Source organism: Lithobates pipiens, unplaced genomic scaffold (genome assembly GCF_037356315.1).
Source record: "Lithobates pipiens isolate NorthernLeopardFrog02 unplaced genomic scaffold, aLitPip1_a1.2 Scaffold_1, whole genome shotgun sequence".
Lineage (NCBI taxonomy): Eukaryota > Metazoa > Chordata > Amphibia > Anura > Ranidae > Lithobates > Lithobates pipiens.
Genome location: NW_027507685.1, coordinates 206,633,732 through 206,649,687, shown reverse-complemented (window position 1 = coordinate 206,649,687; position 15,956 = coordinate 206,633,732).

Here is a 15,956-nt window from a genome sequence, read left to right as displayed (position 1 = left end):
GGGCACTGATGGGTGGCACTGAAGGGCATTTATAGGTGGCACTGAAGGGCACTGATAGCTGGCACTGATGACTGGCAGTGATGGGCACTGATCGGCACTGGTAGGTGACACTAATAGGCAGAACTGCTAGGTGGCACTGATTGGCACCACTGGTGGGCATTGATAGATGGCACTGATTGCTGGCACTTATGCACTCATTCGTGGCACTGTGTGGGCACTGGCAGGTGGTACGGGAAGGCGTGGGGAGAAAACAAAAAGATTACCGAACTTCTGTTTACATCGCATGATCAGCAGTCATTGGCTGACAACTGATCACCTAGTAAGGGGCCGTGATCACAGCACGCGCTGCGCGTGTCCTGCAGGGGGCGCGCGAGGAGAGTGCAAAGGAGAGGACGTCACAATCAGGCTCAGGTAAGTTTAAGGGGGTGAGGGGGTGATACAAACACTGGGAATTTTTTTTAACTTAATGCAGGCAATGCAATAAAGTGGCTGTAAACCTCTGACATGAAATATGAACAAAGCATATCCCTCTATTGTGTGTACATGTCTCAATCCAAAGAACTAAGTGACATTTCTCTCTGCTATCTGCATGAGTCCCTTCTGACAAGTTTTTCTGAAACCAAGAGGTAAAAAGGAGACAGGGGAGGGACCTCCAGCACACAGCCTGTGATTGACAGCTTCAACTATGTGAAAGGGAGCTCTGTCTCTTCCCTCCAATCGGAGCTCTGCAGAGTGTAAGTTCAGCTCCTGACACCTGCTTTCTGAAAGCTCAGGCAAGCTGTATACATTCTGCACTTTCAGCAGCTGATTGAATTATTTACTGAGTATTCAGCTTCTTTATCTTTTACTATTTGCCTATGTTCCAGTATAATCTGGTACCATGGCTGCCACAAGTTTCCTGTTTCAGGGTGGCTCCTTTCTCTAGCAGCATCCTACAGAGCCCCCTAGATTTCAGAGACTAGAGTTGTGTCTTCCAACATTGTGTTTATTAATACAAAAATACAGCCACATAGTTTAGGATGGCAAGAAATTACACTGCTCCTCCCTCCTCCTCTCCCTCGCCCTCCCTTTCCAAAGCAAACAGGCTGGCTCCAGACTGCACTGTCCACTGTTAAGTCTTTCAACTGAAGACCAGAGGTTCAGGGAAGCAGCACTGAGAGAACAGGAGCCAGCAGTATTGAAAGTTGTAGCAAGTTCTGGGGTAGGAAATTTTAACAAATAGTTTTCTGAGGAATGTTTTTTTATTGTGCTCAAAGTGTTCAACTAAAAATCTCTGAAGGTGTAACACTAATTTAAATGCGTTTTTTTTGTAATGCAAGCAGTGTCTTGTATCTGCATATGACTTATCAGCCTCTTGCAGTCGCTCAACAGCAGAGACCAAACTGAGTAGCAGGACAAGGAGCCAATCAGATGTGTTGCAGTGTGGGGGGGGCATGCTGATAGGATAAAAGAGCTGAGTGATAGACAGATGAACCTGTAAGCAGACCTTAAAGTTATGGAAAGGATTGATATATTTGACAAACCTTGAATGGGCAGAAAAATAAACCCTTTGGCGGGTAAAACACCCCCATTTTATCTATTTCATTCATGGATTTGTAGATAAAATCAAACTGTGCAGCCAGGGGCGTACCTACAGGGTTTGCAGGGGTCACAATTGCGACCCAGCCCCATGCTGGAGTGGCAGGGACAGCTGCATATAGTGGAATCGATCTCTGAATGCCTGCGGGAGGGAGAGGAGAAGCGGGCATTCAGTAGCTGTAGAAGGAAAATTTAGAGATTGATTAGGGAGTGATTCCTCTATATGAAGCCCCCACACCAGCGCTCCTTCTATCCAGCTTCTGCTGCCCCCGTGTGCTCTTTCACGAGAACTGTCAGGATGAGAGCATGAAAGGGCTGGTAAATGTGTCATTCGCTGGCCCCTTCCTCTTGTGAGTGTCAGTGATACATCACTGACTCTGTCCATTCATAACTGAGGCATAGGAAACTGTGTTTCCTATGCTTCCGTTTATGAATGAACGCAAAACTCTGTACAGAGCTATTCCTGTCCATTCATTCTGAACAGCCGAGGCTGAGGCTCCTTAGATTTAGGTCTGTGTCCTCAATCTCCTTTCTTCTCTGTCTCAAAGGTGGAAGGTGGTAGACCCCTGATATCTCACGAAAGCCCCCTAACGGGTCTCCTAAAAGAAATAATAAAATAAATATTAAAATATTATAAAAATAAAAATAAATAAATAATAAACAAACTACTGACACCAGTGGAAGAACTACCAGGGTCACAAAGGTTGCACTTGCGACGTGGCCCTGGCGTTCCACCACGAGGCTCGGAGAGAAGGGGGCCCTTCATTGTTTCTTGCACCAAAGGCTTGAAGGTTCTAGTTGCGCCACTGTGTGCTGCTTTGCCTAAAGTTGAATAATGCCCTTGCTATAGGTGTATTACATTTGCGGACCTCCCGAAACATGGCAAAAAAACTCCCAGCGATGGTACTATCCCTCCCTGCCTTGTTGCTGAGATGTTGCTAACCCCTCTCAGCAGTTATTCTCACCCACACGGCCACAGGAGCAAGCTCTTTCTCCAATTCAAACCCCCTTGCATGCGTTCTCTCTCCCGTCTCGGTAGCTCTGAGCTCAGCATTGCTGCGATGGAAGACATAGTGGACCACACACGTGTGGGGGGTTTTAAGAAGTTGCTTCTGTAATGGTAGGGGTGAGCAGCAAAGAGTGGGAGTGACTTAGCAACATCATAAAAACAAGGCAGAATGGGCAATACCATCTCTGAGAATTGTTTCAGCAGGGTTCGGCAGGTAAGTAAATGGCCTACAACTAGACCAAGGGCCTTATCCAACTTTAGTCAAAGCTGCACGTTTTTTTTTTTTTATCTACAGGCACCCCTTACCCTCATTGACAGTTTTATAGGCATAGTTCACCTTTACCCAAAAAATAAGTACGATTTTTTTCTGAATGAAAACCACATTCATGGTTAGATTTTTGTTTTTTCGAGAAAAATTTTCCATCCCTGGAATTTTCTCATTAATACGGTTGAAAACAATAATCGATTTGTCCCCATTAATCATTAAAAAATCAACTGGACATTCCAAAAAAATTTTTGTAAAGAAATTCTAAAAGTTTATGTCAAGCCAACTTGGAAATCCTCAGAGCCATTCTCATACAGGGAAACCATAAATTGTTGGCTGAATATTTCCAACTCCTACTGACAAATTTCTCCTGATGGTGGCAGCCACACTATTATCTGCACACATAGACCATCGGTCTGATCCTGCCAGAATAGAAGTTACTGGACTAATGACTTCTTATGTCTTTGTAGAACAGACGTTTGTTTCACTTTGATCCCAGTGAGGTCAGAACGTTTAACTATATCCTTCTCCAGGAGAGGAGATAACACAGCTCCGTGAACTTCAAATTCCTCTAAAATCCTGTGACATAACTACTGGAACATCGCAGTCCTTAGAATACCCTGCAAGTCAAGTTATACGATGGAACTGGACACGTAACTAGTACAGGTCAGCTTTCCATTGCGTAAAGGATTTCCAATAGTGTCTTCTGACATCGCTACCCCCAAACTTACAATCCTGGACAGTTGGCCGTGACCTTTTTCAAAGATTCAGTGCCTTGCAAAAGTATTCACCCCCTTGGCTTTTTACCTATTTTGTTACATTTCAACCTTTAGTTCAATATTATTTTTAATCTGAATTACCGTATTTATCGGGGTATAACACGCACCGGCGTATAACACGCACCCCAAGTTTAGGAGGGCATTTTAAGGAAAAAAAACCTTACATTTAAATGCCAGTCAATGCAGCCTTATCAGTATGCATCTGCAGCCTTGCCTATCATTGCAGAATGATCAGTGTCATTTGCAGCTTGCCCAGCCCTGTTTGCAGCTTTGCAGTGTCATTTGCAGCTTTGCAGTGTCATTTGTAGCTTGGCCAGCGCCGTTTGCAGCCTTGCCCATGTTTAAATTTCCGGCCGCCGAGACAGACCGAGCGAGCGCCGCCGAAAAAGACCGAGCCGACTTGCTCGGCTCCGCTCGTAGTCCCGCCGTCCTGCTGTTTCTCTAGCGAGCGCTGCCGAAAAAGACTGAGCCATCTGTACTGTGTATTCGGCTCGGCTTGCAGTCCCGCTCAGTATGGGTGAGACTGCAAGCCGAGCCGAGCCGAGTACACAGTACAGTCGGCTCGGTCTCTTTCGGCAGTGCTCGCTAGAGAAACAGCAGGGAGGCGGGACTACGAGCGGAGCCGAGCAATCGGCTCGGTATTTTTTAGCGGCGCTCGGTATTTTTCGGCGGCGCTCTGTATTTTTTGGCCACGCTCTGTATTTTTGACTCGCAGACAGTGGGGATCGGCGTATAACACACACCCACGACTTTCCCCCGATTTTAAGGGGGAAAAGTGCGTGTTATACGCCGATAAATACAGTATATATGATGGATCAGAACACAATAATCTAAGTTGGTGAAGTAAAATTAGAAAAATATATACATAAAACTATTTTTCATAAATAAAAAACTGATAATTGGCATGCGCGTATGTATTCACCCCCTTTGTTATGAAGCCCATAAAAAGCTCTGGTGCAACCAATTACCATGAGAAGTCACATAATTAGTGAAATGATGTCCACCTGTGTGCAATCTTATGCCGCATACACACGATCAGACTATCCGGCGGACTTAGTCTGGCAGACAAACTGCCGGAAAGTCCGCCGGACTTTCCGAACGAGCAGACCTGCGGGAGTCTGCTGTACTTTTGAAATGAACGGACTTGCCCACACACACAGAGGAAAGTCTGTTAATTTTGAACGTGGCTCCAGGTAGCCGGGACTAGCGAAGGAAGTCAATGTCGCCGCCTTCGGCGGCGAAATTGACACATCGTTGGCCCCGTCACCTGGTATGGACTTAAAGGGGAAGCCCTATGCCGAAAAAACGGTGTGGGGGTTCCCCCCAAGGTCCATATAAGACCCTTATCTGAGCACGCAGCCCAGCCAGTCAGGAAAGGGGGTGGGGACGAGAGAGCGACCCCACCCCACCCCAAAGCACCTTGTCCCCATGTTGATCAGGACAAGGGCCTCTTCCCGACAACCCTGGCCATTGGTTGTCAGGGTCTGCAGGTGGGGGGCTTTTCGGAATACGGCCCCCCACCCTATGTCAATGTTGACTCAGAAATTGTCCGCTGGACTACGAGTCCGGCGGACAATGCGGCCATCTGTGTGCTAGTCCACTGGACTTTTGAAATGAATGGACTTTCCCACACACTGAGAAAAGTCCGTTCATTTTGAATGTGGCTCCAGGTAAACGGGACTAGCACAGGAGGTCAATGTTGCTGCCTTCGGCGGCGAGATTGACACGTCGTTGGCTCCATCACCTGGTATGGACTTAAAGGGGAAGCCCTACACCGAAAAAACGGCATGGGGGTCCCCCCCAAGGTCCATATAAGACCCTTATCCGAGCACGCAGCCCAGCCGGTCAGGAAAGGGGGTGGAGACGAGTGAGCGACCCCCCCCACCCCAAAGCACCTTGTCCCCATGTTGATGAGGACAAGGGCCTCTTCCCGACAACCCTGGCCGTTGGTTGTCAGGGTCTGCAGGTGGGGGGGCTTATCGGAATCCGGCCCCCACCCTATGTGAATGAGTATGGGGTACAATGTACCCCTACCCATTCACCTGGTCAAAAAAAATTAAATAAAACACAGCACAAGGTTTTAAAATAATTTATTGCACAGCTCCAGGGGTCTTCTTCCTTCTTGGGGGGTCTTCTCGCCAGACTCCTCCGCTATCTTCTGCTCTTTTGCTAGCTCTTTTACTAGCGGAGGAGACCGGCTTTCTTCTTCGTCGTCGTCCGGGGGTCATCTTCCGACTTCGGGGGTCTTGTTCCCCTCTTCGGTTCTTCTTGCCGGGCCTCCCGCTTTCTTCCTATAGCTCTTTTACTAGCGGTGGCTCCCCCGCTAGTAAAAGAGCTAGCAAAAGAGCAGAAGATAGTGGAGAAGTCCGGCAAGAAGACCCCCCAAGGACTTTTCTCCGTGTGTGGGAAAGTCCATTCATTTCAAAAGTCCGGCGGACTAGCACACAGATGGCCAGATTGTCCGCCGGACTCGTAGTCCAGCGGACAATTTTTGAGTCAAAACTACTTTCTTTGGGGGAAAAAAAGTCCCACACACGACCAGATTGTCCGCCGGATAGTCTGATCGTGTGTACGCAGCATTAGTGTCACATGATCGGTCATTACATGTACACACCTTTTTGAAAGGCCCCAGAGGCTGCAACACCTAAGCAAGAGGCACCACTAACCAAACACTGTCATGCAGACCAAGGAACTCTCCAAACAAGTAACGGACGAAAAACTCACAGACCAGGCAAGGAGGGCATTAATCAGAGACGCAGCACAGAGACCTAAGGTAACCCTGGAGGAGCTGCAGAGTTCCACAACAGAGACTGGAGTATCTGTACATAGGTTGACAATAAGCCGTATGCTCCATAGAGTTGGGCTTTATGGCATGGCCAGTAGTGGCCAGTAGAAAGCCATTACTTTCAGCAAAAAGCAAAATGGCTCGTTTTGAGTTTGCGAAAAGGCCTGTGGGAGACTCCCAAAATATATGGAGGAAGGTGCTCTGCTCTAATGAGACTAAAATTGAGCTTTTTGACCATCAAAGAAAACACTATGTCTGGAGCAAACCCAACACATCACATTACCCAAAGAACACCATCCCCACAGTTAAACATGGTGGTGGCAGCATCATGCTGTGGGGATGTTTTTCAGCAATCGGGGCAGGGAAACTGGTCAGAGTTGAGGGAAAGATGGATGGTGCTAAATACAGGGATATTCTTGAGCAAAACGTGTACCACTCTGTGTGTGATTTGAAGCTAGGACGGAGGTTCACCTTCCAGCAGGACAATGACCCCAAACACTGCTAAAGCAACACTTGAGTGGTTTAAGGGGAAACATGTAAATGTGTTGGAATGGCCTGGTCAAAGCCTAGACCTCAATCCAATAGAAAATCTGTGGTCAGAATTAAAGATTGCTGTTCACAAGCGCAAACCATCCAACTTGAAGGAGCTGGAGCAGTTTTGCAAGGAGGAATGGGGAAAATCCCAGTGGTAAGATGTGACAAGCTCATAGAGACTTATCCAAAGTAACTTGGAGCTGTGATAGCCACAAAAGGTGGCTCTACAACGTATTGACTTTAGGGTGGGTGTATAGTTATGCACATTGACTTTTTCTGTTATTTTGTCCTATTTGTTGTTTGCTTCACAATAAAAAAAAATAAAATCATGTTCAAAGTAGTGGGTATGTTTTGTAAATGAAATTATGCAAATCCTCAAACGTCACTCACAGGCAGTTCACACTGCTCTCTGCAAACTGTTGCGGGTGTCAATAGAAAGTTAATGACACCCCCAGATCGGTTTGCAGAGCACAGTGTGAACTGTCAAATAATGCAAAAATCTGATTGCATAGGTGTGAACACCCATGCGATTCGATTCCAGGGTGGACCAAAAAAAGGGTCCTGCACCATTTTGGTTCAAATGTAATGCAATTTCAGCCATACAGTTTGTAATAACAGGCACTGCCATGATGGATCTGAAATGACAGGTGCTCTTTAAATGTAAGGACTCATTCTTGCTGTTAGAAAAATAGAACGCCGGATAGCCGCACTCCAAAAAAAATTCACCTTTATTTAAAAAAAATTGAATATCAAAGCATTACAGATCGATATAGATTAACTGCACAGCTGTTGACGCGTTTCACACCAGATATGGTGCTTAGTCATAGAGCTTAGTTATTGATATTCAGTTTTTTAAAATAAAGGTGATTTATTTTTTGGAGTGCGGCTATCCAGCGTCTAAATCACGTTAAACGGACTTTAGTGCAAATCTGCAAAATGCAAAAAGCATTAAAAATGCATAGGTGTGAATCAGGCCTAATTGCGGAGACAGCTGTTCTTAGGAGAAGTGATTACTCATTTGGAGCGGTGAACCTCATTTAGAGGTCGACCGATATATCGGTCGGCCGATATATCGGCCGATATTTGCCGTTTTTTAAATAATCGGCATCGGCCGATTGTGCCGATAAAAAGCCGATTTAGAACTACAGCGACAAGTCGTCATAGCAACACTTTCCTCCTCTCTGGGCAGACTGCCAAGAAAAGAACTAAATGATACAATGTTTACACTTCAATGAATGAAGTCATCTCAGTGCGTAGAAGTTCTCAGTTTAACCATTTAAAGACTAAATCTTTTCTGACACTTGTTGCTTACAAGTAAAAATCCTGTATTTTCTGCCAGAAAATCACTTAGACCCCCCCAAAAATTATATATATTTTTTTAGCAGAGATCCTAGGGAATAAAATAGCGGTTGTTGCAATATTTTATGTCACACGGCATTTGCACAGAGGTCTTTCAAATGCAATTTTTTTGGGAAAAAAATACACTATTTAAAAATAAAATAAAAACAGTAAAGGTAGCCCATTTTTTTTTTTTCGTCCAAAAGTTTTGACTACCTGTTTTTATTTAATACATAGGTTTTTTTTTTTTTTTTTATCTAAATCATACATACAAGTAAACTGATTAGAGGTTTGTTTTGTTTAATAAATGTTTAAATGTAAGAAATTTTCTGTATCACTTATGAAGACTGCTTTCACACTGGAGCGGGCAGGCGTTGATGGTAAAACTCAAGTTTTAGCGGCTCTTTACCATCATTTTAGCGGTGCTATTCGGCTGCTAGTGGGGCACATATAACCCAGCTAGCGGCCAAGGAAGAGGTTAAATGCGCCCATGAAGCACTGCTGCCAAATCGCATTGCATGCGCTTCGGCAGTGGTGCCCATTCATATCAATGGACAGGAGTGGTGGAGGAGCGGTATACACCACTCCAAACGTGCTGCTTGCAGGACTTTTTTTTAAGATCCTGCCAGCGCATCGCCTCAGTGTGAAAGCACTCTGTCTTTCACACAGACTGCAGGGGAGCCATTTTGCAGGCACTTTACAGGCGCTATTTTTAGCCCAAAAGCGCCTGAAAAACGCCCCAGTGGGAAAGGTGTGTTAGATCAAGGGGGATTAAAAAAAAAATAAATAAATAAAAAAGGAAAAAAAATAAATAAATAAAATAAAATCGGCCTAACATATCGGCCCAAAAAAAATCGGCATCATATATCGGCTATCGGCCGCCATGATTTCTAAATATCGGCATCGGCATCGGCCAGAGAAAAACCCATATCGGTCGACCTCTAACCTCATTCGTGCTGGTAGTTAGAATCTTTAATATTTTCAAACAAAATGAAGGTTTCCTATTTAGAATAATAAGCTGTTAGGTTAGTAAAACAGCGATATCAGAACCAAATTAATCATACGGTTTCTAGTATACATAGGTTGACAAAACAATGGGATAAAGGAATATTCTTGAACTTCGTTTTCTCTAATGGTTACTGTGAATTTGTGTGAATGCATGAATACAGTGCATGTCATCTTGGATTCATTGAATGAGTTTACCAAAAAATTTAAATATTGCAGTATATATCGCCTCATGCTACATAACTGACCTCCATTTCATGCTGAATAAACTAAATTATTAATGTATCTTAAATAGAAAACTATTTTTCTCCAAAATTATTTTATTAAAATAAATTTGATAAAAATCCAAAAAATCTGATTTAACCACTTGACCACTGGGTACTTAAACACCCTTAATACCCAGACCAATTTTCAGCTTTCGGTGCTCTCACATTTTGAATAACAATTACTCAGTCATGCAACACTGGACCTATATAAAATTTTTGTCCTTTTTTTCACACAAATAGAGCTTTCTTTTGGTGGTATTTAATCACCGCTGTTTTTTTTATTTTTTGTGCTATAAAAGAAAAAATACAGAAAATTCTGTAAAAAAATGAATTTTTCTTTGTTTCTGTTATAAAATTTAGCAGATTAGTAATTTTTTCTTCATAAATTTTGGCCAAAATTTATACTACTACATATCTTTGGTAAAAATAAGTACAAATTGGTGGATATTATTTGGTCTTTGTGAAAGTTATAGAGTCCACAAGCTATGGTGCCAATATCTGAAAATTGATCACACCTGAAGTACTGACGGCCTATTTCAATTCTTGAGACCCTAACATGCCAGAAAAGTACAAATACCCCCCAAATTACCCCTTTTTGGAAACAAGACATTCCAAGGTATTTAGTAAGAGGCATGATGAGTTTTTTGAAGTTGTCATTTTTTCCCACAATTCTTTGCAAAATCAAGATTTTTTTTACTTTTTTTTTTTTTCACAAAATTGTAATATTATCAGTTTATTTCTCACACAGCATATGCATACCACAAATTACACCCCAAAACACATTCTGCTATTACTCCCGAGTACGGCGATACCACATGTGTGAGACTTTTACACAGTGTGGCCACATACAGAGGCCCAACATGCAGGGAGCGCCATCAGGCGTTCTGGAGCACCCAGGACAATTCTGACATTTCTCTCCTACATGTAAAAATCATCATTTATTTGCTAGAAAATTACATAGAATCCCAAAACATTATATATTTTTTTTTTAGCAAACACCCTGGAGAATACAATGGTGGTCGTTGCAACTTTTTATCTCGCACGGTATTTGCGCAGCAATTTTTCGAATGCTTTTTTTGGGAAAAAAACAGTTTTGTTCTTAAAAAAAAAAACACAGTAAAGTTAGCCCAATTTTTGCATAATGTGAAAGATGAAGTTACACCGAGTAAATAGATACCTAACATGTCACTCTTCAAAATTGCACACGCTCGTGGAATGGCGCCAAACGTCGCTACTTAAAAATCCCCATAGGCGACGATTTAATTTTTTTTTACTGGTTATATGTTTTGAGTTACAGAGGAGGTCTAGGGCTAGAATTATTGCTCTCGCTCTAACGTTCGCAGCGATACCTCACATGTGTGGTTTGAACACCGTTTTCATATGTGGGCGGGACTTACGTATGCGTTCGCTTCTGCATGCGAGCACATGGGGACAGGGGCGCTTTAAAAAAAAAAAATGTATTGTTCATTTTACTTTATTTATTTTAGTTTGACATTTTTTTCCCCAAAAATAAATTTTTTGATCACTTTTATTCCTATTACAAGGAATGTAAACATCCCTTGTAATAGGAATATGGCATGACAGGTCCTCTTTACAGTGAGATATGGGGTCAATAAGACCCCGCATCTCACCTCTAAGCTGGGAAGCCTGAAAAAAAAAAAAAAGATTCTGGACTTGATCGTATTGGCGAGTCGGTAGAAGCACCGGAGGGCGGCGGGAGGGGGGGGGGTGTCTATGGCTGAGTATTGCAGGGTATCACCGACTATGACTGGGTATCTCAGAGTATGGCTGGGTATCTCAGAGTATGGCGTTGCAGAGTATTGCGTTGCAGAGCATTGCAGGATATTGGAGGGTGTTGCAGAGCATTGCAGAGTGTTGCACGGTATTGGCGGGTGTTGCACAGCATTGCAGAGTGTTGCAGGGTATTTGTGGGTGTTGCAGAGCATTGCAGAGTGTTGCAGAGCATTGCAGAGTGTTGCAGGGTATTGGCGGGTGTTGCAGAGCATTGCAGAGTATTGCAGAGCGTTGCAGGGTATTGCAGAGTGTTGCAGGGTATTGCAGAGCGTTGCAGAGGGTTGCAGAGCGTTGCAGAGTGTTGCAGGGTATTGCAGGGTATTGCAGAGTAATGCAGGGTATTGCAGAGTATTGCAGGGTATTGCAGAGTATTGCAGAGTAATGCAGAGTATTGCAGGGTATTGCAGGGTATTGCAGAGTAATGCAGAGTATTGCAGAGTATTGCAGAGTATTGCAGTGTAATGCAGAGTAATCCAGGGTATTGCAGAGTAATGCAGAGTAATGGCAGGGTATTGCAGAGTATTGGCAGGGAATTGAGGGGTTAATTTTCGGTGAGCAGCGATGTGGGCACTGCAGATGCAGCCCATATCGCTGCTGACACCAATCATCGCTGCTGACACCGGGGAGGGAGGAACCAGCGTCATGTCATGTTTGTTTACAAGTGATCACTCCGTCATTTGACGGAGCGATCTCGTGGTAAACGGCCGCTATGAGCGGCTGTTTACCGTGATCCGTGATGCGCCGGGTCCTGTGGACCCGGCGGTCACGGATGCTCTCGAGTGCGTGCCCCAGGGGGCGCGCAAGAGCGGAATTCTGGGAGGACGTCATATGACGGCCTCCCAGAGTTAAGAAACCGCCCTGTAGCCGTCATTCGGCTATAGGGCGGTTGTTAAGTGGTTAAAAAAAAAAAAACCTGATTTAAATTTTAAAAATCAGTTTTTTTAATTTTTTTTAAAAAAAATCAATGTTTTTTTATCCACCCTGAGGAGAGATGTGGGGTCTTATTGACCCCATATCTCTCCATAAAGAGGACCTGTTATTCTTTATCTCTATTACAAGGGATGTTTACATTAAAGGGACAGTGTAAAAAAAAAAAAAGTAAAGCGCCCCCATCCCTCCCCAAGCAGAAGCGAACGCATGCTGATGCATATGTAAACAGTATTTCACCCCTTGCCTCTGCCCACCATCAAATGATGGAGGAGCGGTGTAGCTCTCATTCTGGGAGGACATGATATGACATCAGAACGCAGCGACCGTGGTCACGCTGTGTTCCTAGGAGATGGCGCGACCCAATCTCTTTAAAGAGCCGATGACGCGGCTCTTTAACCATGTGATCGGCTGTGTCCAATCACTGCCGGTCACATGTAAATGCGGTAGTGACATTAATCGGCTCTCCTTGCCTCACACTGACAGAGTGTGTGGTGAGCAGTGCCAATTAGCGGTATCTCCTCACAGGGGAGACTAGGGCAAGTAATCAGGGCACTGATCATCAGTGCCCTGATTACAGTAAAGCCATCAGTGACACCAATCAGTACCCATCAGTGATGCCAGCCAGTGCAGCCTTTCAGTGCTCATCAGTGTTGCCCATCAATGCCCTTCAGTGCTGCCTATCCATGCCGCCTATCAGTGCCACCTATCAGTGTCCACCAGTGCCGCCTACCAGTGCCCATCAGTTCCATCTATTAGTGCGGCATATTAGTGCCTCCTCATCAGTGCCTATACGTGCCGCCTCATCAGTGCCCATAAGTGCAGCCTCATCAGCTCACATCACTGTTGCTTCTTTGATTAATGCTCTCATTGCCTGACCTGTCAGTTTAGGTGGACGGCCATGTCTTGGTATGTTAGCAGTTGTGCCATGCTCTTTTTGTTTTCGGATGGTTGATTGAACAGTGCTCCATGAGATGTTCAAAGCTTGGGATATTTTTTTATAATCTAACCCTGCTTTAAACTTCTCCACAAATTTATCCCTGACTTGTCTGGTGTGTTCCTTGGCCTTCATGATGATGTTTGATCACTAAGGTTCTCTAGCAAACAGGGCTTCACAGAACAGCTGTATTTATTCTGAAATAAAATTACACCCAGGTGGACTCTATCTACTAATTAGGTGACTTCTTTTTTTTTTTTTAATTCTTTTTATTGGGTTTCAAGTTTAGATACAAAACAGAGCCTATCGGGCATACCCAGGCTCGGTTCACATACATCACAAAACACAAACAGTATTAAAATAAAATCTTAACATTAGTGCCGCTATTGGCACTAGAACAAAACGACACACTCCAGTAACTTCCAAGATTGTTAGAGTATTGTAGGTATCAGCTACTCAGGGGCAGTTTTAAACCACATTTAAAGCAGAGCTTTAGTAATTTATTCAACTTTCCATCAATTAAATCTTCTGCCCTTGTTATTTTAATTTTGGATAGTAAAACATTTTTTTCTGCCAGTAAATACCTTATACAGCCCACTTTCTGTTTTTGTCTGGTAAAAAGCCTAGGCTTATTACATCATGCATAGCTCTCTCTCTTTCTCTCTCTCCTGAGAGTTTGCCAGGAAGGGAGGGGTGGTGAGTTATAAGAGGACCAATGAGAGCCGCAGAGCTGGAGGTGTGCTTTTCAGCAACTGTGCAGTATTGTGCCCTGGTATGAGCTCAGCCAAAAAGGGAAGAGTGAGGAATTACCTTAAAGTGTCACCCCAGATGGAGATCCAGCTCTACTTCCATGGTACACGATCCGCAACATCCCTGGCCCGCCCAGCAAGGCTGCATGGTGGGCATCACTGGACATCGCTGATGGCGGTGCCTCCTGCTTCCCCAGCTTCATCCTCTGCCTCAGAGCCCCTATCCAGCTTCCCAGACGCCCTGTCCTCACACCTGCAGCATACCCCTGTGCCATTGTCGTCCTCGGGCTCAGCAATGGAAGACCCCGACCTCAGAGCCCTAATTCAGGCGCTGCCCACAAAGGCAGATGGTTGGTCCTCTACCTCGAGGAGACTCACTGGCGGGGCATGCAGCTAGTCCAGAATGATGTCCAACAATTATCGGACAGATTCTCAGCAGGGCAATCTACAGTTGCCTTCCTGGAAGGCCACATACTGCAGCTGGAATAGGCCCATGCCTCTCAGGCTTCCCATGTTACTGCCCTACAACTGAATCTCGAGGAGCTTGAGGACAGAAGAGGCTGCAATAACCTATAGTTCTGGGGTCTCTCGGAGGCCCCGGGGCAGGGGTCATTGCAACCTAGGGTTGTGGCTATTTGCCAGCAACTAGCCACCGCGATACCTCCCCAGGACTTAGAATTCGCTCAAGTCCATAGGGCACTGGGCCCCCGCTCACTGGATCCCAACAGGCTGAGAGATGTTGTCTGCCGCCTACACCGCTACACCCATAAGGACCTCATTCTCCGTAAAGCCTGTGAGGTAGGAGAGTTGGACTTTGAAAATGAAAAATACTCCCGAATCTATCAAGGGCTACCCTGCAGTACTGTGCGCTGCTCCATCCTCTGCTAGACAGGATCAGACAGCTGGGATGTATGTATAGATAGGGTCTCCCCATCTCATATGTGCGAAAAGACTCAGGGTTTTTTACACTCCACCACCCGGATAGCCTGCCGAACCAGTTTGCCTTCCTTGGCATTGGGACGTTCCCAGTCCCTATCTGGCTCCAGCCCCTGCTGCGCCCTACTAGGTGATCTACTCCTTTGGCTGCTGCTTCTGGAACCCATCCTCAAGCTACAAGGGAGAGCCACAGTTCTCGTGGCGCATGCTTCACCTCTCAACCTGGTGATCATGAATCTTAACCCGCTCTGCCAAACATTCATGGCTGATATCGTGGATTTACACCATCTCTAGGAGCTATACTTAGGCTATTCACTATGGGATGCTCCTGCCTGACCCACATATGTTATGTGGCTTAAGCTTATGAAGGGCTTTGCTCCTTAATTTTTATTAAATGGTTTTGCAGTCCTGCCTGTTTGACTGGTTCTGTTCCAACTATCTAGTGGGGACCTCTGCTACCCATGAAGAACACACTATGGGCTCAAAAACAATGTATAGGAGGGCTTTGTTCCTCAATATTTTCATGTTTTATTGTTTCGGGAATACTAATGTCTTTCTATTTAACCTCATTACATTTGGGTTATATCTTGTATTTCCAGGACCTGATTTACTGCATGTCAGACTGCCTGTTATGTTCAACTTAATGTTCCTGGTCTATGTTGGTCTATGTCTATGTCGTATTTTTATGTTGCCTACATTCCACTCACTATCTAGCCATCTGCTGTACACCACTGTAGTAGTTTGTATGTAAGGTTAATGCTGATGGCAGGAGTGGGACGGGTGTTTCCAAGTAGGGAGACATCTGCCCTGTAAACATGGATGGTGTCTCACAGTCTTCCTGGCGATGGGCCTCCTTCCCAGGGACCTCACATACATTGCACTTCTCCCTCCACCCCCCCCCGTATTTGTGTGGTCTGTGAGTTGAGGGCTTTCCTGGGTGGTGGAGGCGGGGGCCAGGGGGGTGAGTGTGGGGGGTGGTGGTGGCGGTGGGGCTCTGGGGGATGGAGCTGCCTGGGAGGAACAGTACAGCTTGCTGTGGGTCCTGGGACGAGAT